Source organism: Orcinus orca, chromosome 5, assembly GCF_937001465.1.
Source record: "Orcinus orca chromosome 5, mOrcOrc1.1, whole genome shotgun sequence".
NCBI lineage: Eukaryota > Metazoa > Chordata > Mammalia > Artiodactyla > Delphinidae > Orcinus > Orcinus orca.
Genome location: NC_064563.1, coordinates 109,247,629 through 109,270,431, shown reverse-complemented (window position 1 = coordinate 109,270,431; position 22,803 = coordinate 109,247,629). Strand labels below are relative to the sequence as shown.

The window sequence follows — 22,803 nt, the reverse complement described above, 5'->3', positions numbered from 1 at the left end:
TAGATAAAAAGCTCACATTCATATGACTTCTTTTGGTTTAAGCAAAGTTTTGAAAAGGGTCAACCATGCAAAGCCTTAACCAGGAATGTATTAAGTCACTAGTTCTATGGATAATTTTTTTAGAAAAAGGTCTTCAAGGGAAAAAACCCCACAACAGGTATTTATTTATTGAATATGTTTAATCTTTATACCTAGACTATTTCTAAGGGAATTTAAAGTAGCTTATGGCAAAAGCACTTAAAATTTGACTATTAAAAAGGGAGCAAAAAATATTGAGAGCCACGTAGCAAAAGGAAGGCAGAGAGTGATACCATAGTCTTTGGTCCAAGGAAGCTGATGACATATTGATGACTGCATTAATGGAGACCGTAAATGTCCCAAGTATCAATACTTTAGTGGTGGTCACTGTGTAACTGGACAGCAGCACAAAGGCATAGATATTTACTAAATGGGGGATGAGGCATAGATATTTACTAAATGGGGGATGATTGCCAGAGGGGATTCTAGAAATGCTCAGAAAGTTGACTTGAGGAAACTACTACATTTATATAAACTTGTCTGCTACGCTATTCACCTTCAGGGTGAATCTGCTCTGCCATTTTTCCTCTACTTATCTTTCTGCTCCAGGAAAAGAGCAGTTAATGGTTGTTCAAAAGATGTTGAAGGAGTGGGGTGAGTGAAAGAGTCAGTTGCTGAGAGTTCATACGTGGTGCTAAAACTTTTGGTTCCTTCCTCTATTACAGAAAATTAAATTAAAACTTTCTAAGGTAGAGATCTGTCTTCTCTCCTCCCTCTACAAATACTCTAGTATTAAATTGCAAGCTTTTTTGCAAGCTGATACTAATACTTCCATTCCGATTGTTTAACATTTTTATTTTAAAAGCAGTTTTAAAAGTTGTTTATTGTTTAGGTAATTTCCATGCATACAAGAGGTTATAAAAAGAAAATTGGAGGGAAACAGAGTGGCTAGTATTATGAAATACTCTGTCAGGCAGTGATAACTCATCAGTTGACTTGGGAAATAGAGTGGAAAGTTGATTGAGGGCATGCTTGCCATTGGTGAGTAAGCATCAGATTAATTGTGTTTTGAATATTCTGTTTGAGAAAGCTGAGAAGTATAGAGAAATTTTATAAAAATTTCAAACAAAAAACAATTTTAGTAGCTAAAGCTGTAAACTCCTCATTAGGAAGTTTAGAAAGTTTTACAATTATAAAAAACACTTTGCTAAAGGTCTGAGATGAAAAATTTTACTGTATTTAAAAATGAATCTTTAAAAAATAAAATACATACAAATTAGGTGAAGTAACTTTATGCACCTCAAATAGTATTCAAGGTTATTTAATTTTCTAGCTCTTCCTAATGCTTTTTATTTTTTTTTAATTTTTTTTGCGGTACACGGGCCTCTCACTGCTGTGGCCTCTCCCGCTGCGGAGCACAGGCTCCGGAAGCGCAGGCTCAGCGGCCATGGCTCACGGGCCCAGCCGCTCCGCGGCATGTGGGATCTTCCCAGACCAGGGCACGAACCCGTGTCCCCTGCATCGGCCTAATGCATTTTTATACTATGTCCACCATGTAGATTATTTTTTTTTTTGGTTCATGATATTGACATTTGCTTCAAGTACACCAGCAGGTGGCACTACCACACATCTAGAGCCAGGAAAACAAAAGGGATTGTTAAAATTTATCTGGGACTATTGACTATTGTCAGGAAAATAAACTTTTTACAAAAACAAGTCTAATAATATTTTTCAATTAGCAATAATCGCGCCTCGGATAAACCTCATTGGCTACGATACTGCCACTGCGCAAAGCTAATAATATTTTTAAAGTAATAACTGTAAGTAAAAAGTCAAAGCTTAACTTTGACTTCCAAGTCTTCTTATGAATTATACAGATGATTGTCTATCCCCTTTTCTGCAGAAAATCTGGAGTCACACAAAAGAGAAGCACAAAGAATGCACATTGAATGTGTTTCTAGAACAAATAGGATGAAGGAAGATAGTTGTGCAGTTTTCCTGGTGCCAGGAATAAACCTTAGAGTGGTATTTATTTAAGAGATTCCCAAATGTATTTATTAATTAATAAAAAATTATACTCTGTGATTAAACTGTTTAAAATGAACTCTGAATCATGAGTAAATGTTAATTGTTTCTTTCAATTTTTGAGAAAAATGTAACAACATTTATGTTATCTAAATAATCTTACCACTGAAACCATAGATACATGAGGGAATATACTTTCAAAACAAAGAAAATTATGCTGTACTACAAAGTATTTTCAAATTTTGCAATACCAAAACTTGCATTAAACTTGTTTGCTAGCATAAAATTTGCTGAATATCAGGGAGTATGTGAGAAAAATAAACTCTTCTGAGTGAACATTGGTTAATTTATTCCGTAGCCCTAAGTACAAGTGAAATAAGATGTATGCTTTTTGGTTTAATATATCCTGGTCAACCCTCTAGAACAACACACTAGAAAATCCTTCCAGATTTGGGCAGAAGAATCTAGCCTACTACCTGCTTTGGTAAATATAGTTTTATTGGAAAATAGCTCTGTTCACTTCTCTGTGTAGTGTCTGTGGGCGTTCTCACACTGTAACAGCTGAGTTGAGCAGTTGCAACAGAGATAATATAGCCTGTAAAATCTAAAATATTTATTATCTGGCCCTTTAAAAAACGAATTTACCAACCTAGCTCTAAAATACACATTTTATGTGTATGTTTTCCCTCAAATTACATGAAGAGATTGCATAAACAAAAGTACAATTATAATGTATGTGCATGTGTATTTGTGATTTCTCCCTATTGATCGTCATACAATTTAAAGAAGCCTCAAAATTCATTAATCAGTAATGAATTCCTCGGATTTCCAATAATCAAAATGGATACCACGTGAGGCTCAGAGGATACAAACAGTTCTAAGACTCAGTTCCTAACATCCAAGAGCGTATAGTATTTGGGGAGAGACATTGCACTTACAAAGATAACTAAAATACAAACCAATATCAGCTAAATTTAAAAGAGAAGCCACAGTCCATAAATGCTCTAGGAATTCAGAGAAATGAAAGACCATTGTTTAAGATAACTAAATTTAGAGGCTTTATTATTAGTAACAACTTGTTTTTCTTTTTTTTTTTTTTTTTTTTTTGCGGTACACGGGCGTCTCACTGTTGTGGCCTCTCCCGTTGCGGAGCACAGGCTCCGGACGCGCAGGCTCAGCGGCCATGGCTCATGGGCCCAGCCGCTCCGCGGCATGTGGGATCTTCCCAGACCGGGGCACGAACCCGCGTCCCCTGCATTGGCAGGCGGACTCTCAACCACTGCGCCACCAGGGAAGCCCTAGTAACAATTTTAAAGGTGAGGAATCCACTTGTTCATAACTAGTAAGATTCACAATTTTGGCAAGATAAGGAAAGAAAATTCCAGACAAAGGAAATAGCTTGCATGACTTTGATGCGTGTATGTGTATTCAGAGTTTGTTATAGTTTTACTATGAATATGTTAATATATACTTTAGTTTGGGGGCGTTTGTTGGTATTTCAACTTACAGTGTAAATTTGTGTCTAATTTATAAGGAATAATTCATGCAATAAATATTATATTTTATAGAAATGTAATGACTGCATTATGACTATAAAAACCTATAGCTTGTAACTAAATTCCTCCTTTCCCCCTTCCAAAAGAAATAACTTTTCAATTCAATGAAATATCATTTAAATAATATTAGTAGAGCTTGTCATACAATTTTCCCTAGTTTTTAAATACAGCCATACCTCAGAAATATTGCTGGTTCAGTTCCAGACCACTGCAATAAAGTAGATATTGCAATAAAGTGAGTCACATTTTTTTGATTTTCCAGTGCATATAAAAGTTATGTTTACACTATGCTGTAGTCTGTTAACTGTGCAATAGCATTATGTCTAATAAAACAAGGTACATACCTTAATTTACAAATATTGCTTAAAAATGCTAACCATCATCTAAGTGTTCAGCGAATCATAATCTTTTGCTGGTGGAGGGTCTTGCCTTGATGATGATGGCTGCTGACTGATCAGGACGGTGGTTGCTGAAGGTTGGAGTTGCTGCGGCATCAACTAAGTTTATGTCATAATCTAAATCCTTTGTTGCCATTTCCACAGTCTCCACAGCCTCTTCACCAGGAGTAGATTTCACCTTAAGGAACCACTTTCTTTGCTCATCATAAGAAGCAACTCCTCATCCATTCAAGTTTTATCATGAGATTGCAGCAATTCAGTCACATCTGCAGACCCACTTCTAATTCTAGTTCTCTTGCTATTTTCACCACATCTGCAGTTACTTCCTCCACTGAAGTCTTGAACCCCTCAAAGTAATCCATGAGGGTTGGAATCAACTTCTTTCAAACTCCTATTAATGTTGATATTTTGGCCTCTTCTCATGAATCACAAATGTTATTAATGACATATAGAATGGTAAATCCTTTCCAGAAGGTTTTCAATTTACTTTGGCCCAGATTTATCGGATAAATCACCATCTTTGGCAGCTATAGCCTTACAAAATGTATCTCTTAAATAATAAGACTTAAAAGTCGAAATTACTCCTCAACCCATGGCTGCAGAATGGATGTTGTGTTAGCAGGCAGGAAAATGACATTAATCTTGTCGTACTTCTCCATCAGCGCTCTTGGGTGCACTGTCAATGTGCAGTGATATTTGGAAAGGAATCTTCTTTTCTAAGCAGTAGTTCTCAACAGTGGGCTTAAAATATTCAGTACACCACATTATAAAAAGATGTGTTGTCATTCAGGCTTTGTGGTTCCATTTATACAGCCCAGGTGGAGTAGCACAATTCTTAAGGGTCCTAGGATTTTCAGAATGGTAAATGACTGTTAGCTTCAACTTCTTCACCAGCTGCATTAGCCCAAAACAGGAGAGTTAACCTGTGCTTTGACGTCTTGAAGCCAGGCGCTGACTTCTCTTGAGAGAGAGAACTAGATGGCATCTTCTTCCAATATAAGATTGTTTGGTCTACATTGAAAATCTGCTGTTCGGCATAGCCATCATCATTAATTATCTCAGCTAGGTCTTCTGGATAACTTGCTGTGGCTTCTACATCAGCACTTGCTGCTTAACCTTGCATTTTTATGTTATGAAGATGGCTTCTTTCCTTACAGTTCATGAACTAACCTCTGCGCATTTCAAACTTCTTCTCTTCAGATTCCTCACCTCCCTAAGCCTTCACAGAATTGAAGAGAATTAAAGTCTTCTCTGGATTGGGCTTTGGTTTAAGGAGATGTTAAGGCTGGTTTGATTTTCTAACCAGACTACTAAAACTTTCTCCATATCAGCAATAAGGCTGTTTTGCTTTCTTATTATTCATGGGATCACTGGAGTAGGACGTTTAATGTCCTTCAAGAACTTTATTTTTTGCATTCACAACTTGGCTAACTGTTTGGCACGAGAGGCCTAGCTATTGGCCTATCTTGGCTTTGGACATGACTTTATCACTAAGCTTAATCATTTCTAGCTTTTGACTGAACACACAGAGGCCGTTGTAGGGTTATTAATTGGCCTAATTTTAATATTATTGTGTGTTAGGGAATAGGGAGGCCCCAGGAGAGAGAGAGAGATGCGGGAAGGACCGTTCAGTGGAGTAGTCAGAACACACACTACATTTATTGATTAACAGTCTTATATGGGCAGCGTGATTCGTTGTGCCCCAAAACAATAGTAACATCAAAGGTCACTGATCACAGACCACTATAACAAATATAATAATAACGAAAAAGTTGGAACTATTGGGAGGATTATGAAAATATGGCACAGAAACATGAAGTGAGCAAATGCTGTTGGAAAAATGGCACTGAGGTAGTTGCTTGAAAGAGGGTTGCCGCAAACGTTCAATTTGCAAAAAACTCAGTATCTACAAAGCACGATAAAGTGAAGTGCAAAACAACGTATGATTGTACTTAGGCATAACTGTATTTTATCTGAGCATATCAAAAGAGACAAGTCAAGGGCCACAATTGTTAAGAACATTAATTTCAAGGGCCACAATTGTTAAGAACATTCAAGAGGTTGGTAAAATGTATAATGAATTATTATTGGAATGAAATTTATGGCATTTCAATTTTTTAAACACTGAGTTACATTGCTCTTGGTTTGCAACCTTGGGAATTTCCCAGGTGGGAACTGGCCCCTGTACACAGAGGGTAAGGAGAGACAGAAGAAAGAGGCAGATCACTCCAGATTTGTAGGTGGCAGGTTTAATAAGCAAGGGAATTTACATACAAAAGATGTTTGTCTTGGGCAGGTGCAAGATGAGTAGATCTTGGCACCCGCCTTCCAGAATCTATGTATAAAAGTTTATATTGAGGCCTTAATACTGGATTCAGTCACATAAACCATCCAGATGGTCTTAACAACACATTACTGTTTCACGGCTATGTCCTTGAAGCAACTCCTAGTGGCAGAACTTACATTCCAAGGACAGGGGATGGGGGAGGAGCCTCCAAGTGCCCAGGTCAAGTTCGAGTGTCAAACGGCACTCAGGTCTTCTTGATGACCTTCTCTAACAGTTACAAATTCAAAGGGAAAGAAATATGTTAAAGCATTTTAAATGCTGCTTCAGTATGATAGAGTGGAAGTGCCAGGCAGCTTTGATTGCTTATGCTTTGCTTATTTTAGAATACATTTCTAGGATTTCCTTAGATTAAATTGAAGTTAGGAAAAGAAAATACCTCTTTCTTAAAGTTCAGCTCTACTACAGTTTTAGAGTGTGAATATAGAGAAAAAATGAACAATATGATTTTGGAGTACAGGAATTATAGACTTAAATAGGATATAGAAGAAGAAAATTTTAATTAAGTACAATGATGTCAATTATATGGCACTATAATAGGATGTGTTCAACAAAAAATAAATTTTTTGTGAAATTAGAGACAATCATTTTTGGTGTTAAAAATGTTTTAGAAACATTTTGATTGTTAAAGAACTAAAATTCTTGAACATTATGCAATGTTTTCTAGATGATTCAAGATCACTGTTACGAACATCGGTTATCTTCACCTCGTTAAGCATCAGTAGTCATATATGTCACTCTAATTTTGTCCTTACATTTGGTCAGTCATGGGATTTGTCCTGCTGTGGGTAGATGGGAATATTGTTTGCTGTTCTTTACTTCTCTCCTCTGCATGTGACTTGCAGTGACCTTGAGTCTGTGAAATACAGTGCCCTGTAACATCCCATGCATGTTAGCTTTGGTGAAGTGACTTGTTTCAGCAAGTGCAGTATGGGTAGGTCTTACAAGGTCTTAACAAATTTTGTGCATTTCTACTTGCTTTGTTATGCTCTTACTAGCTCTCAAAAGAAGAATATGCCCTGGATAGCTGCTGGTCCCAGAATGAGACCTGTGGAGAACACCGGAACCCAGTCCACAGACCGGAGCCCAGTCCAGCTGACCCACAGCCTGAAGCAGAGCTTCCCTGGCTGCCCCATAGATCTTTAGACAAGAAAAATAAATATTCTTGTAATATCTATTACATATATTATAATGTATAATCTTGTTGCTGTTCCTGTAAGCCACTGAATTTCAGCAACAGCTCTCAAATACATGATGATATTCTGCATAAGCCAGAGACTTTATCTTTGGTGATTTCAGCTTATATTAATCTATAAGTCATGAAAAAATCACGAAGCTTGTTACTGAAATTTGATGGTGGTAAAAGTCACTTAGATTTTATACATGAATAGTGAAGAATGGAGTTGTTATTGCAGAAATTCCTGAGTGTTTTTCTAGATGAAGGATTAGCCCTACTTATTGTGTTAGCTCAGGCTGCTATAAGAAAATATCATAGACTGGGTGACTTAAACAACAGATATTTACTTCTCACAGTTCTGGGGGCTGGGAAGTTCAAGATCAAAGTACCAACAGATTTGGTTTTGACGGCCCTCTTCCTGGCTTGAAGACAAATGCTCTTTCTCTGGTCCTTCCATGGAAGAGAGAACAAACTCTGGTCTTGTTTTTCCTTCTTATAAAGACACTAATCCATCATCAGCCCCACCCTCATTACTTCATCTAAACCTGATTACCTCCCAAAGACCCCATCTCCAAATACCACCATATTGGGAGTTAGGACTTCAACATGTGAATTCTGGGGGAACACAGATAATCAGTCTGTAACACCTATATCTTGATTAGATGGTTCCAGGAAGCATCCATGACTGCTAACAAATTCTGCTACTAATTTGATAACATTTGGAATTTCTTTAACAGAGCACAGTAATGCCTTTTATTTCATAATTAGAAATAAAGTTGAAATTTAATATACTTATAGAAAAGAATTCTTTTTGGGTAGATTGTATGCAAAAATGGGCGACAGAAATAACTTCTCCTGTGCATGTATGCTGTCCCTCTCTTCAAGAGATGGAGTTCATATTCCCTTCCTTTAATATGTGTTGCCATGTGACTTGCTTTGACCCAAAACATGTGGCAAAAGTGACCCTATAGCAGTATGGGACAAGAGCATAAGAGACCTGACAGCTTCCACTTTTGCTGTTTGGAAAGCTGGGCCCCATGTTAGAAGCTGAATCTTGTTGGGAAGAGAAGACCAGTCAATCTCAAGAAGTTTCATCTGCCCCAGCTGAGGTACCAGACATGTAACTGAGGCCATCTTAAATACCCAGCTATAGTCCAGCTCTCAGTGGAAGGCAGATACACAAATTACCTCTACTGAAACTACCTAGATCTGTCCAGTTGAACCCAGCCAATCCAAAAAAATCATGAAACCAATAAATCATTTTTCTTCTATTCCACTAAGTTTTGCAAAACAATTGAAACATTATTTAATTAAACTATAGTGTCAGAACATTGCTGAGAAAGTGAATTGGAAAGACTGCAGTGGAGGCAGGGAAAGGGCCCAAAATTCTGAGCCGAGGGTATTTGAAGTAGAAGTTCACTTTCTTCATAGTTCGTTTTGGTATTCTGTGGAAGTTTCCTAAGAAGAAACACTAGTCTGACCCACATCAGCCTTTGAGTTTCTGAGCCCTGCATTATACAACTCAAATGTTTCCAACCCTTGTGTTCTGTTAGAATATATTTAGTGTCCTATATTCAAATTGCCAAGTCATAGGAAAACCACAAAAGAAAAAGAACCCGACTTTCTTTGACTTGACCAGTATCCCACATGAAATGGCTGTGGATTAACATCTGAGTGGACATGAATAGGGACTACCTTGGACTTGAAGGGTCTCAGTATTCCAGCGCTCTCATCTTTGTACATGCTTTTCATGCAGAAAAACTTGTCCTATATGTGAGGAGATAAAGCATCTATGGATTGATTTTAAGATTCTGAGAATGTATGCATCATCAATTCTCTTTTTGGCTACTAGGGCTGTAACTCCATGAGTTAATCATAGATAGAAGCACATGAACACAAGTAAATGAAACAATAATTTCAAAAGGATAAATCAGATATCTATAGTTGACATTCCTTTAAATTTTAATATTTGAGAAAAACGTATGCTTCTAGCTTACTAACAACCAAGTCAAATATTTTCTCATAGCAAATAGGGATCTTGGGAATTTGCACATGTTTAAACAAGTTCTAAAGTTATTGCCCTCATTTCTTAGAGAAATTAAAATTTGAAATATAAAAGGATGATTTTGTCACACATATACATATATCCATTCTCTTTTAGATTCTTTCTCCATATTTTGCTGTACACCTGAACCTAACACAACATTGTAAATCAACTATACTCCAATAAAAAAGGACAGTTTTGCATGCTTTTGTTGCAAATATTCAGAGTTGAAATAGTCTCCATTTTCTCTGTAAAAACAGAAATTGATGAAGGGAAAAATGTCTTTTACTTAGTTGAGCATTTCAACAATGCATGAAAAGACTCGGTTAGGATCTACAAAATGGCAATGACACAGCAAGCAGTCATTAAAGGAATGTGTTGTACATTAAGAGTACTCAGCCAGGGAATTCCCTGGTGGTCCAGTCATTAGGACTTGGTGCTTTATCTGTGGAGGCCCGGGTTCGATCCTAGCATTGGAAAAGAGGAGGCTAATGCAATGTGGTTAACAGTGTTTAATCATATTTTATAGTGCGCGCAATGAAAGCCAATAGGAGTTTTAGAAGATGACATGATTAAAGTTATGCTTTAGAAAGATCATTCTGGAAATGGTGTAGAGAATGGGTCAGAGACAAGTACAAGTGGAAGGACGTCTTCTGCAGTGGTCCAAGCTAGAAATGAAGGGGACTTCAACTCAGGCTGTAGGGATGGAGAGAAGGAGACAGACAACTTCTGTCTGGGATCCTTTTTTCTGCCTTTACTTGTTATGCGAAGTTTCAAATGTCAAGTTAGCAGAAAGGTTCACCCTGACCACCCTATTAAATAGCTTAACTAGCACTCTCTTCCCTCTTTATACTGTACCATTTACTCTTTATTCTTTTCATAATGCTTATTTTCCTCAGATATATCTGTTCATTTTCCATCTCCCTTCATTACAATGTAAGCTACTTGAGGCCAGGAACTTTGGGTCACGGTAGCATCTGGGCTCTTAGAAGATTTCCTAGGATCTTGCTACTCCAAGTATGGTCTGTGGACCCCCAGCACTGGAATCTTTTTGGAACTTATTAAAAACGCAGAATTCGGGGCTTCCCTGGTGGTGCAGTGGTTGGGAGTCCGCCTGCCGATGTAGGGGACACAGGTTCGTGCCCCGGTCTGGGAGGATCCCACATGCCGCGGAGCGGCTGGACCCGTGAGCCATGGCCGCTGGGTCTGCACGTCCTGAGCCTGTGCTCCACAACGGGAGAGGCCACAACAGTGAGAGGCCCAAGTAACACACACAAAAAAACCCCGCAGGATTCCAGAACTACTGAATTAGTAGCCAAACAAGATCTCAGGTGATTTGTATACACATTAAAGTCTGTGAAGCACTGGCCCAGCACACTTTAGATCCTCAATAAATGTTGGATGACAGCATGAAGTTAGAATAGATAGAAGGTGGTAATCAGCTGAACATATAGGCTGAATCTGAGGGAGAAGGATGGTAATCGAGTTTCTGGGTTTCTGGATTAAGCAATTAGGAGGGTGGTGAAGCCACTCAGTGAGATAGGGAACAGTAGGCATAAGCAAAGGTATAGGTGGAAAGATGAAAATTTAACTTTGAATATTTGGAATTTGATTCTCTTAAGAACAGCCAGTAGGTAACTGAATATAGAAACCTAAATTCGAAAAGGAGATCAAGGTTACATATACAGATTTTCTATAGGCATAGAGTGGAACAATTCAGAGACACACTTTGCATGTCTTTCAACATATACATACATCTTGGCCAGATGGAGATAAACAGGAACACTCACAAAAAAGTACTGTTTAAATGTGGAACTAACAGGAAAGTGGTTTCAGCTGTAATTCCCATGGACTTAACTTTGCACTTCATGATTTGGAAAGAGAAAACTTCCTGCTACTCATTACCCAACATGTTGAATCATTTGAATCTACTGTTTATACTATTAGTCAATATTGACTGATACTAATTAAATTTTGTGGTCATCATTAACTGCTTGATGCTAAGATTTAGAAAGACCGGTCTGCTTAGGGTTTTCATTCTGAAACTGGCTCCTTAGCTATGTATATATTATACTCTTGGCAAGTAATCAAAATAAATATTTAGGGGGCAATTCTTTCAGCTTCACTGAAACATTTAACTTAATTGATTACACTTGGCTTTTACAGATAATGAGGACTCCCTGGTTTTGAATTGCTCAGATGGCTATACTCAATGGATGATGATATAATTGAAAAATAATTTTTGTTTCTAACGAGAACTGTGCACAAACAATGGGATGCTTCCACTTTTTGACAACATAATTTAGGAAAATTACAGAATATCATTATCCAAAATCAGTGGGTGTAAGAGAGGATGCTAGTGGTTGTGTGGTCAGTTTTTACTTTCACTATTAAACCAGCAAACTTTAAAAAACAGTGCCGGCTAGAATGAAGACAAACTGGTGTCTTTATCGGTCTCTGTGAGTACCTTAAGAAGTTCAGTTTGCTAGCGTGTCTCAAACAGTGCACTTTTTTTCTAACTTTGCTTCAGTATTCCACGTCTGGGAGTTTCTCCTGAAGAAATACTCCAAAATAGGAAAAAATATTCATTACTTAGTAACATGTTGTCTAATTGATTAATGAGCATCCCACACACACACACCTTTTGGGGTTTTTTGCCATTATGAATGAATAAGCCCTCAAAAGAAAATTTTTAACTGTCTCTTCTCTCTCAGAAGAAGTATAACCAGGTTTTGGGTTTTTTTTTTTTTTTTTGATCCAGGATTGTTTTTGTTGCAGATGCTATTGATTAATGACATTTATTATTCTTTCGACAATTGAAAATATTTAATGATTCCAATAATAATCATTAGACATGTGCTTTTATAAAACAGAATACTTAACAAAATTTACAATTTTCTTGATAATCCAGAGTTATTATTATAAACATATAAATTATACCATGTCATTACTTCTCACATCCTTTCTCTACCTTCACTGAAATGCAAAAAGAGAAATAACATATATTCCACTTTATCTTTTTAAGCAAGAAAAAGCTTTTTTTTTTAATCAGAAGGAAATATATTTTCATATTATGGCCTAAATTGATTTAGCAGAATTTAAGCTAAATATTAAGTGACTTGGTATTTTTAAATATATAATCAGCTTTCAGAATCTTTGTTCTGCACTTCCTTGCATAAGGAAAAATAAGTTGAATAAAAAGAAATATCGAGGCTTTGGGGGAAAATACACAACATGATGCTATTGAAGTTGGAGATTCATCAATAAACTCCAAGGAAGCAGAAAATTTAGACTTTCAAAACACTAAGAAAGGGACAGGATCAGTGAGGTGTGCATATGTTAGAAGGGACCCTAGACCCAATTTAACATAGAATGGCTGGGAGCCCCGGGAGCAGCACATCCACCCCTCAGGATCCTTTAAGGGCTTGGGCTATGTTGCTCTGATGCTCTGAGGCAGAGGCCCAGGACCCATCACTTCAGCTTCCTGGATTGCTCATCTCCAGGGTTCTTATAAATTCCCAAGAAAGGTTAGAATTTCCCTGGGCCCCTTAAAAAATGATTAGAATTGTTGCAATATCTTCAATATCTGAGGGGTCTTCTACACAAAGAGAGACTGTCATTACCTGGCTTAGTGTTTAATATTTTGAGTTTATAAATCTATTAAACATTTAATCAAAGTTCCTAAATGTGCAGTTGAAACTGTATGACTAATATTTCAGGTTCTCTTAAGTGTTTGAAACTTATAAAGGCACACAAATCACACAGAAGTGATCACAATAAGACCTGTTTAAGAACTATTTCTATCTATACACTCATACACACATACACATTCATGTATGTATATTAACTGGCCACAAAATATTGCAATCACATGCTTAGCATGGCTTTCTCTGAAGTAGAACCTGATACAAAGGCTTGCAGGCAGGTGGTTTATTTGGAGGTGATGCCAGGGAGCAAGAGGGAGGGACAAGCAGAGTGAAAAAAAAGGGGAAAGCCAATCAAGGATGCTTTGTAGGGTTGGTCACCAGTCTTGACACCTAATGCAAGGTTCCAGAGGATGTCCTGAGCTATCTGTGCTGCATCTCACAACAGTTTGCCCAGGAAACAAAAGCACTTCCATCCTCATTGGTCAAGAGTGGCCACACCAGTGTTAATTCTTTCACACTTCCAGGATGTGCAGTGGTGGGTACCAGGTAGAATCTCTGGAGACAAGAAATGAGAGTTATGTGACTTGGGCCCTAGTTTCAAATCCTGTGTGGAAATATCATCATGGCAACGTCTAGAGGCATAGATGGAGTTGAAAAGTTTTAAAATCATCCCTGGCATTGTTTATTTGCCTTAGTTTGGGCTTAATTAATATAGCATCACAGTTTGTTTTCTTTAATTTTTCTCTATCATATAATTTTACTTCCTTTATTGTGGCGTTCATGCTCTACTGATGTCCCATGGGACCAGTACTTCCTCTGCAGCATACAAGTTCTCTTTTCCAAACCTCAGGTGTCATTGGGCCAGGGATAGGGATTTTCCCCTTGTTCTTCACTCCGGTTTAGTTATTCACCACCTCCCCAAACCTCCTCAGCTTCAAATGTCTCACCATCTAAGTACATCATCTACTCTCCCTCCTTATTGCTGTCATAAATAGAGTCCTGAACTCATTGCCACTCTCTCCAACATTATTCCTGACATAAATCGTATTGGTTTCAATATCAACTTGACAGTTGATTCTAGGATACTGGCCACTCAGCTCCTCGATTTCTTCTCTACCCTACCTCCCCCACTAGTGGGCATTTATTAGATTATGTTATTAGCAGTGATGGTAATATCTCCATTTATCTCTATCAAAATATCCAACTTTCCATATATCACCTACTATACTTCCGGTAACTCCAACATTGTTTAAGCCCCGCGAAGAGCTATAATCTATCAATACCCCTATTTCTTACTGTCCCTCACTTTCCTATGTCCTCATTCCCCTCCTTACCCAAAGGAACTTTCTTATCAAGCATTCTGATACTCTCTGGCATACTTCTTCAACTATCTTGCCCTTCTCTCTCATTTGACGAAAGCACACAGATGAAGCCACTTTGCCTGTTCCGTTCATCCTCCCAGGAGAGGGAGACCCAAAGACCAGGCTGAGTGGTTTCACCTGACACTCAGAATCACCAGCCTCAAGTGAGCTCTCAGTGCTGCTCAGGAACCATGCATTTCCCCAGTCCATTCACTCTCCCACTCTGTTTGACATTGATTTCATGCCATTTCCTCACTCAAACTTCTAATGCATTCTTTCTCATCTTCATTCTCTGATAAGCCAACTTGCTTTCTCTTTCATTGGGAAACAGAAAACTTCCAAAAGCTTCCACCACCTCTTCTACTACTTCCTTCCGTGCATGTCCATTCATGTACTCTACCTTCTCTTCAATTGCCGTGAATGAAGCACTTTTCTCACATTCTCAATTCTATTTCTTTGAACTGCTCCAAGTCATCTTGCCAACAGGGCAGATACAGGTTTTGTGGGGCCTGAGTTTATAAATTTTGGAGGCCCTCTTTAGGAAAAGCAGTACAAAATAGCAAATAATAAATTAGGTATAAATGTGAATATTAAAATTAAAAAATTGGTCTTCCTTGGTGGCGCAGTGGTTGAGAGTCCACCTGCCGATGCAGGGGACACGGGTTCGTGCCCCGGTCTGGGAAGATCCCACATGTCGCGGAGCGGCTGGGCCCGTGAGCCATGGCTGCTGAGCCTGCGCGTCCGGAGGCTGTGCTCCGCAACGGGAGAGGCCACAACAGTGAGAGGATGCATACCGCAAAAAAAATAAATAAATAAAAAATAAATAAAATAAATTAATTAATTAATCACAGATTTCAATCAAATATAAAAAATGTGGAAATACTACAAGAATCTTTAATTCAGAAAAAATGATATATTTTATTAATTAACAGCCTGATGTGTTACTGTAATTCTTTTACCCCATATTTTTGTTGCATATTCATTGATTGTCTCTTCATATGATAAGATCTGTATAATTTTATTCTATAGAGTGAATAGTATGGTACTCCAATTATTCTGTTAATATTGTTGATTAAAATTTGAATTTATTATTGAGAGTTTAGAAAATTTTATTTCAACTTAAATATTGGTTATGTTGTAAATTTTTAGGATTATTGTCAAATTGGGAAAAATCTTTTTTTTTTTTTTAACTTATGAGCTATAAGATTTCACTCTTGTGAGTGACAAAGCTTAAACACTCTTTGAGTAGATAACAGTAACCTGTTTGTTATTGATGTCATGCTACAGTGTGCATGTTATTTTTTTTAATCAATATCATTATTTTGTGGTAAATCTTCAAGAAATTTAAATATTTTCATTATGTTCATATGATTCATTCCTTTTTATCAATTGGATTCTGAAATAATACAAAAATATATTAATTACTTCTATTAGAAAATCTTTTCTAATGAATTATCTTTACTTAATGAATTATTGTTTTGATATGATTGGAAAAATTTTGAAACAGTTTGGCTCTTCAGAAATAGTTTATATTGCTTTAATATATAAACATAAGAAAAATAATTTTATTGGATAGTACAATTATAGATTTATATTCTGACTTATTGAGTGTATCCCAGACAAGAAATCACTTGTGTTGTGATTATTTATCAGTGAGAAGCAAATCCTCCACCTCCAATTTTAGACACCTGATGATTTGAAGAATTTTCCAAGAATTTCCGAGAATTTTCTTGTATATTCCAAGGCTAACTTCTGGTTCCACCCACTGTAAACTTTTTACTCACCCACTACTAACACAACTCTGGGGCTGCATGATAATTGAAATGTGACCTCTGGTTCTGTATCTTTTTGTCAGAATGCCAGGTGAATCAGTACTATGGTTGACTAGGAGGTGGAACATCTGGAAGCCATTTCTACAACAAATCATATAGAAGTGACAGGGAACTACAAAAATATACCTTGCTAAACTCAAAGCAAATGTATCCTCCAGTTTTATTTTCCTTTAGCCTGGTCCCTAAAATGCTTGTGGCCCCTCCAATACCATCTAATGAGAGGGGAGTGTGGATGGATGGGAAGTCAATGTGGGTAGCAAATGTCAATCCATTGCTAAGGCACCTCCCAGGGCCCTGGAAAAAGTGAGAATGAGGGCCCCTGAACTTTAAACTTCAGTTGCCTTACAGATCTGTCTGTACTTATCAGCAAGTGCGTCCTCTCTCCTTTGTCAACAACAAGGTTTGCCTCATCATCAAACAAACATGCTCTTGTATATTCCGTGAATAAAAATTCTTGACACTACTTTACCCTCCAACTGCCCCATTCATTTTCTTTTCTTTACAGTAAAACTATTGAAAGTGTTGCATAAACTGTCTTTAATTCCTCCTCTCTCATCCTTTTCAACTTTGCTATATGCAGCCTTAATCTCCATTGAAACTGTTCTTATCAAGTTCACAGTGAATTGAACTCAAATCTTACCTCCTCCCTTTCTGATCTGCAACTCCTAAAAGCTTTCTTATCTCAGTTAATGGCAGCTTCATACTTCCAGTTCCTCAGGTCATAAGTAACAGAGCCATCTCTGATTCCTCTTTGTTCTCATACAGTTGTCAGAAAACCCTGTAGTTTCTACCTTCTAGCACATCCATTGCTACCATCCTGGCCTAGTTACCATCCTTTCTCACATCAACCAATGCAACAACCTCCTAACTGGTGGGTCCTTCCTCATTCTATTCTTAACATTGCTCTTAGAGGGTTTCTTTTAAACTATAAGCCAGCTTCTTCCTCTGCTCATAACACACCAGTGGCTTTTAATTTCATTCAGAATAAAAGTCAAAATCCTTTTAATGACTCAAAAAGCTCTGCACTATGGTCATACCTCTGTGACCTCATCTCTGTCAACTGAAAAAAATAAAAAAACCTGAAAGTTGAGAGTTCTGTTTTATTGGGTGGACTTACTGAGGACTTAAGTCTGGGAGACAGGACTCTCAGATCACTCTGAGGAACTGCTCTGAAGAGGCAAAGGGGGAGCCAGGATATATAGGAGTTTTTGCAATAAAGACCAGGTAGTCGGAACATCAAAAGATTACTGTTAATTAAAGAAAACAAGATATTTCAAGTTAAGGAATTTAGTGCTTTTCTATGTATGGGAAGATGCAAGAGTCTGGGCTCACTGAAATCACTCCTTTGATATGCACCTCAGCTATCTGTAGCCAGTAGTCCGTGTTTTCTCAAACTGAGTTTCCTCAGGTGCACCCTCGGGGGTGGTTGCAGCAGCTGACTGCTAGATGAGGGGGCATCCTGCCTCCATCCTGAGTTCCCTCAGGGTTCACCATTGGGGAGGCTATAGTGATGGCTTGATGGCTGCAACGTCCTTTGTTTACTGATACAGCAGGCAATAGTTTTCATTCACATCTATAGGCCTCCTTTGCCCACTCAGGCTTCCTTGTCTTGAACATCCAGGCAGGCTCCCAGGCAGGCCAATTCTTTGCAAGGGTCTTGCTCCCAGTAACATACTATAAACCATTGTTATTTTATTGATAGTCTCTCATCTTTTGACCTCGCCTCCACTCTACAAGAACAGAAGCTCCAAGAGGGCAGTTAATCTATGGCTGCACTGCTAGAACATAGAATACTGCCCAGCACACAGCAGGCCCTCAGCAAAAATTTTTTGAAATAATGAAAAAACAAGCAAATGGCTAATATTTCTCTTATATCTCTCATATTTAACATATAACTGAGATATTCCTTAATAAAGTCTGTCTTCTTCATCTGTTAATGGTCATGTTTAGTTCATTTATATTTACGGTCCTTTATATTGTATTTGGAATTATCTCCATGATCTTGGTGTTTCTGAAAACACTGCTATTTCTATGTATCATTTGTTTTTCTCCTTTTGTGGTTTCTGCTGGATTGCTGAATTTTCCTTATTCCTAGTTTTCCCCTCTACTGATCTGGAAATTACATACACCAGCCTTAGAATCAGAGCCACTTTGTTCATAGCTTTCTTTGCTAGTCTAAGGAGCAGATTGGATTTTTTATAGCCAAAGGACATAGTTTAAGCTCCTTCATTTACTACGTTCTCTCCTGTCAATCTGTAAATATCCTAGGTACTATAACTGGAATTTTTAAGTGCAACTTTTAAAACTAAACAAAAATTTAGACTCAAACACATCTCAGCATAAATGGGAATTTTGAAGGCAAAGTTCCTTAATTATGTAGAGAACACTGGTGATTACCTTAGGGCAATCTGACTGCACAGTATAATCACTTCAGGAACTTTTAAACAAACACTGATGCCTGGGCCGCATTCCAAACCAATTAAATCACAAGCTTTGGGGGACTGAGGTCCCAACAAGCGTCTCATATGATTCTAATGTGTCGTCAGAGCTGAGTGTCACTACCCTAGATTATTCACATGCCTAAAATAGCAACACCTAGTATCTTATATCCTAAATAGCAACACCTAGTATCTTATATCCCCATACTATTCTCAATTTCTAATTTCATGTTTATACCAAATGTTTGATATTATAACACAGATATCATTTACACAGGTATAAGTTGTGGTGTGTAGATAAGTGTTTAAACACCGTTTTTTCTAGGGGAAAAAACCTCTAATTTTGTAATTTGTAGCATTTGCCAATTTTCTTGGAATAAATATTCTCACCACGATCAACTTACTGTCATTAAAAATGGAATTGGGGGGCTTCCCTGGTGGTGCATTGGTTGAGAGTCCGCCTGCCGATGCAGGGGACACGGGTTCGTGCCCCAGTCCGGGAAGATCCCACATGCCGCGGCGCGGCTGGGCCTGTGAGCCATGGCCGCTGAGCCTGCACGTCTGGAGCCTGTGCTCCACAACGGGAGAGGCCACAACAGCGAGAGGCCCGCATATAGCATACCACATACCGCAAAAAAAAAAAAAAAAAAAACTAAAATATATGTGTAAACACGCACACACATCAACAAATAAGAGTGACAATTAACCTAACACTATTTACTGATTTTCTTTCTTTCAGCTAAGTTACTATGTCTCTTCATTACTTATTAAGTGCTTATATATGGTAAGGTGTGTTCCTGGTTTATCTATTATGCTCCATTTTTTTCTGTCTATGCTACTGTGGACTAAAATTTGTGTTAATGTTTGCTATGAAATTTTATATTCCTCTTTTGAAAACATGACTTGGCTATTTCATATACATTTTTCCAGATTTCTTTAAAACATTTAAAAATTTTTTCTAAAGAAATTATTAGTAATTTTGTCTGAAGTTAACCAATTAAATTTATAATGATAAAAAATAATATTAATTTTAAAAATAAAATTTCCAACAGTAGAATTTTAATCCATTTATCTTTTTTTTAACATCTTTATTGGAGTATGATTGCTTTATAATGGTGGGTTAGTTTATGCTTCATAACAAAGTGAATCAGTTATACATATATCCCCATATCTCCTCCCTCTTGCGTCTCCCTCCCACCCTGCCTATCCCACCCCTCCTATCCCACCCCTCTAGGTGGTCACAAAGCACCGAGCTGATCTCCCTGTGCTATGTGGCTGCTTCCCACTAGCTATCTATTTTACATTTGGTAGTGTATATATGTCCATGCCACTCTCCCACTTCATCCCAGATTACGTTTCCCACTCCCCGTGTCCTCAAGTCCGTTCTCTACGTCTGCGTCTTTATTCCTGTCCTGCCCCTAGGTTCTTCAGAACCATTTTTTTAAAAAAATTTTTTATTCCATATGTGTGTATTAGCATACGGTATTTGTTTTTATGTTTCTGACTTACTTCACTCTGTATGACAGACTCTAGGTTCATCCACCTCACTACAAATAACTCAGTTTCATTTCTTTTTATGGCTGAGTAATATTCCATTGTATATATGTGCCACATATTCTTTATCCATTCATCTGTCAATGAACACTTAGGTTGCTTCCATGTCCTGACTATTGTAAATAGAGCTGCAATGGACATTGTGGTACATGTCTCTTTTTGAATTATGGTTTTCTCAGGGTATATGCCCACTAGTGGGATTGCTGGGTCATATGGTAGTTCTATTTTTAGTTTTTTAAGGAACCTCCATACTGTTCTCCATAATGGCTGTATCAATTTACATTCCCAGCAACAGTGCAAGAGGGTTCCCTTTTCTCCACACCCTCTCCAGCATTTATTGTTTGTACATTTTTTGATGATGGCCATTCTGACTGGTGTGAGGTGATACCTCATTGTAGTTTTGATTTGCATTTCTCTAATGATTAGTGATGTTGAGCATCCTTTAACGTGTTTGTTGGCAATCTGTATATCTTCTTTGGAGAAATGTCTATCTAGGTCTTCTGCCCATTTTTGGATTGGGTTGTTTGTTTTTTTGATATTGAGCTGCATGAGCTGCCTGTAAATTTTGGAGATTAATCCTTTGTCAGTTGCTTCATTTGCAAATATTTTCTCCATTCTGAGGGTTGTCTTTTGGTCTTGTTTATGGTTTCCTTTGCTGTGCAAAAGCTTTTACATTTCATTAGGTCCCATTTGTTTATTTTTGTTTTTACTTCCATTTCTCTAGGAGGAGGGTCAAAAAGGATCTTGCTGTGATTTATGTTATCATTTTTTTGACATCAAGAATGGGACTTCTTTCTTCATATACAAGAAAACTGATGATTTTTATAGACAAATTATTTTATTACTTCTATTTCTTAGCCAGTTGTATTTTCTAGGTACAAAAACATATGACTACAAAAAACTAAGCCATATATGTGCCCCCCCCACACACACAAACACACATATTTGATCCTCATTATTCACAGATTCTATGTTTGTGAGTTTTTTACTTGCTAACTTTTTTGGTAACCCTCAAATCAATATTCCTGGTGCTTTCACAGTCATTGGAGATCATTTGTGGACATGTGCAGAATGGGAGAAATTTGATTCACCCCACTAGACACAGGTGAGTCAAGTTAGGTAACACTCTACCTTCTTGTTCCAGCTCTCATTCTGTAAACAAGTGCCCTTTTCACAATTCATTTAGTGCCATGTTTTTTGCATTTTTGTGCTTTTTGTTGGTGATTTGTTGTTTAAAATGGGCCCCAAGCATAGGGCTGAAGTGCTGTCTAATGTTCATAAGAACAGGAAGACTGACCTGTCTTACGGGGGAGAAAATTCATGCGTTGGATAAGCTTCCTTCAGGCATGAGTCATAGTGCTAACAGCCTTGAGTCCAATGTTAATGAATCAACAGTATGACATATCCAGGGAAAAGAAGAAAAAATGCATTTATTTGCATGCAAGGCTGCTCCACAAAGTACTAAATTAACACCTATTGTACTTGATTATGCTGTGGAAAAATAGAAAATTTCTATTTGTGAATTCATGACAACTGATTAAAAAAAATGTATCCTGCAAGGTATCACTTACATTTGGAATCTAAAAAAGCCAAACTCATAGAAATGGAAAGTAAAATGGTGTTTACCAGGGAATGGGCATTGGGGGAACAGGCCAGAATTTGTTTAAAGGGTGGAAACTTGAAGCGAGCAGTAAATAAGCCCCAGAGATCTAATGTACAGTATAGTGAATATAGACAACAACATTGCGTTATAATAATCAAACTTGCTAAGAGAATGATACTTAATGATCAAAAGCACTAAAAGAAAGGATCATTATGGAACTTGAGAGAGGTGCTAATTATCACTACAATGGCAGTCATATTATAATATATAAATGCATCAAATTGACATGTCGTACACCGTAAGTTTGCACAATATGTCAAATATATTTTAATTTAAAAAAGGTTTTAGAAAAAGGTGTCCTGGACATCAATACTGTGAAGCTGAAAGCCAAAGAAATTTACAGTCATGTACCCAGAATCAGGGAAATGTTAAACCTTTCATAACTGCTGTTTTATTACAAAGAAATACTGCATATAATTATTTGTAAGAAATATATATATCAAATAATATGCCTTTAAATAGAAACACGTAAAGCAAGGTTATGTACTGTTTGGTTGATGAAAATATTGTGACCAGAGGCTTATAGGACCTAACTTTGTATATTCCCCAGGAGAAATAGCCCAGTAGTCATTAATTTAGCATTCACAATGACTTTATAGAACATAATGATTATTGTGTGTGTCTGTATATGTGTGTGTTAAAGAAAGGAAACACAGCCTAGAGTTCCATAGCCATTACACAAACAGGAGGCAATTTTTTTTGTATTTATTTCAACATACATTTTACAGAGTTTAGGTAGCTGATTT

General features: G+C 37.4%; 1 pseudogene; it reads right to left on the bottom strand.

Annotated features, from left to right (window-relative positions):
* Positions 1 to 1,696: 1,696 nt before the first annotated feature.
* LOC117202429 (uncharacterized) lies at positions 1,697 to 1,814 on the bottom strand (annotated as a pseudogene).
* Between the last annotated feature and the right edge of the window lie 20,989 nt (positions 1,815 to 22,803).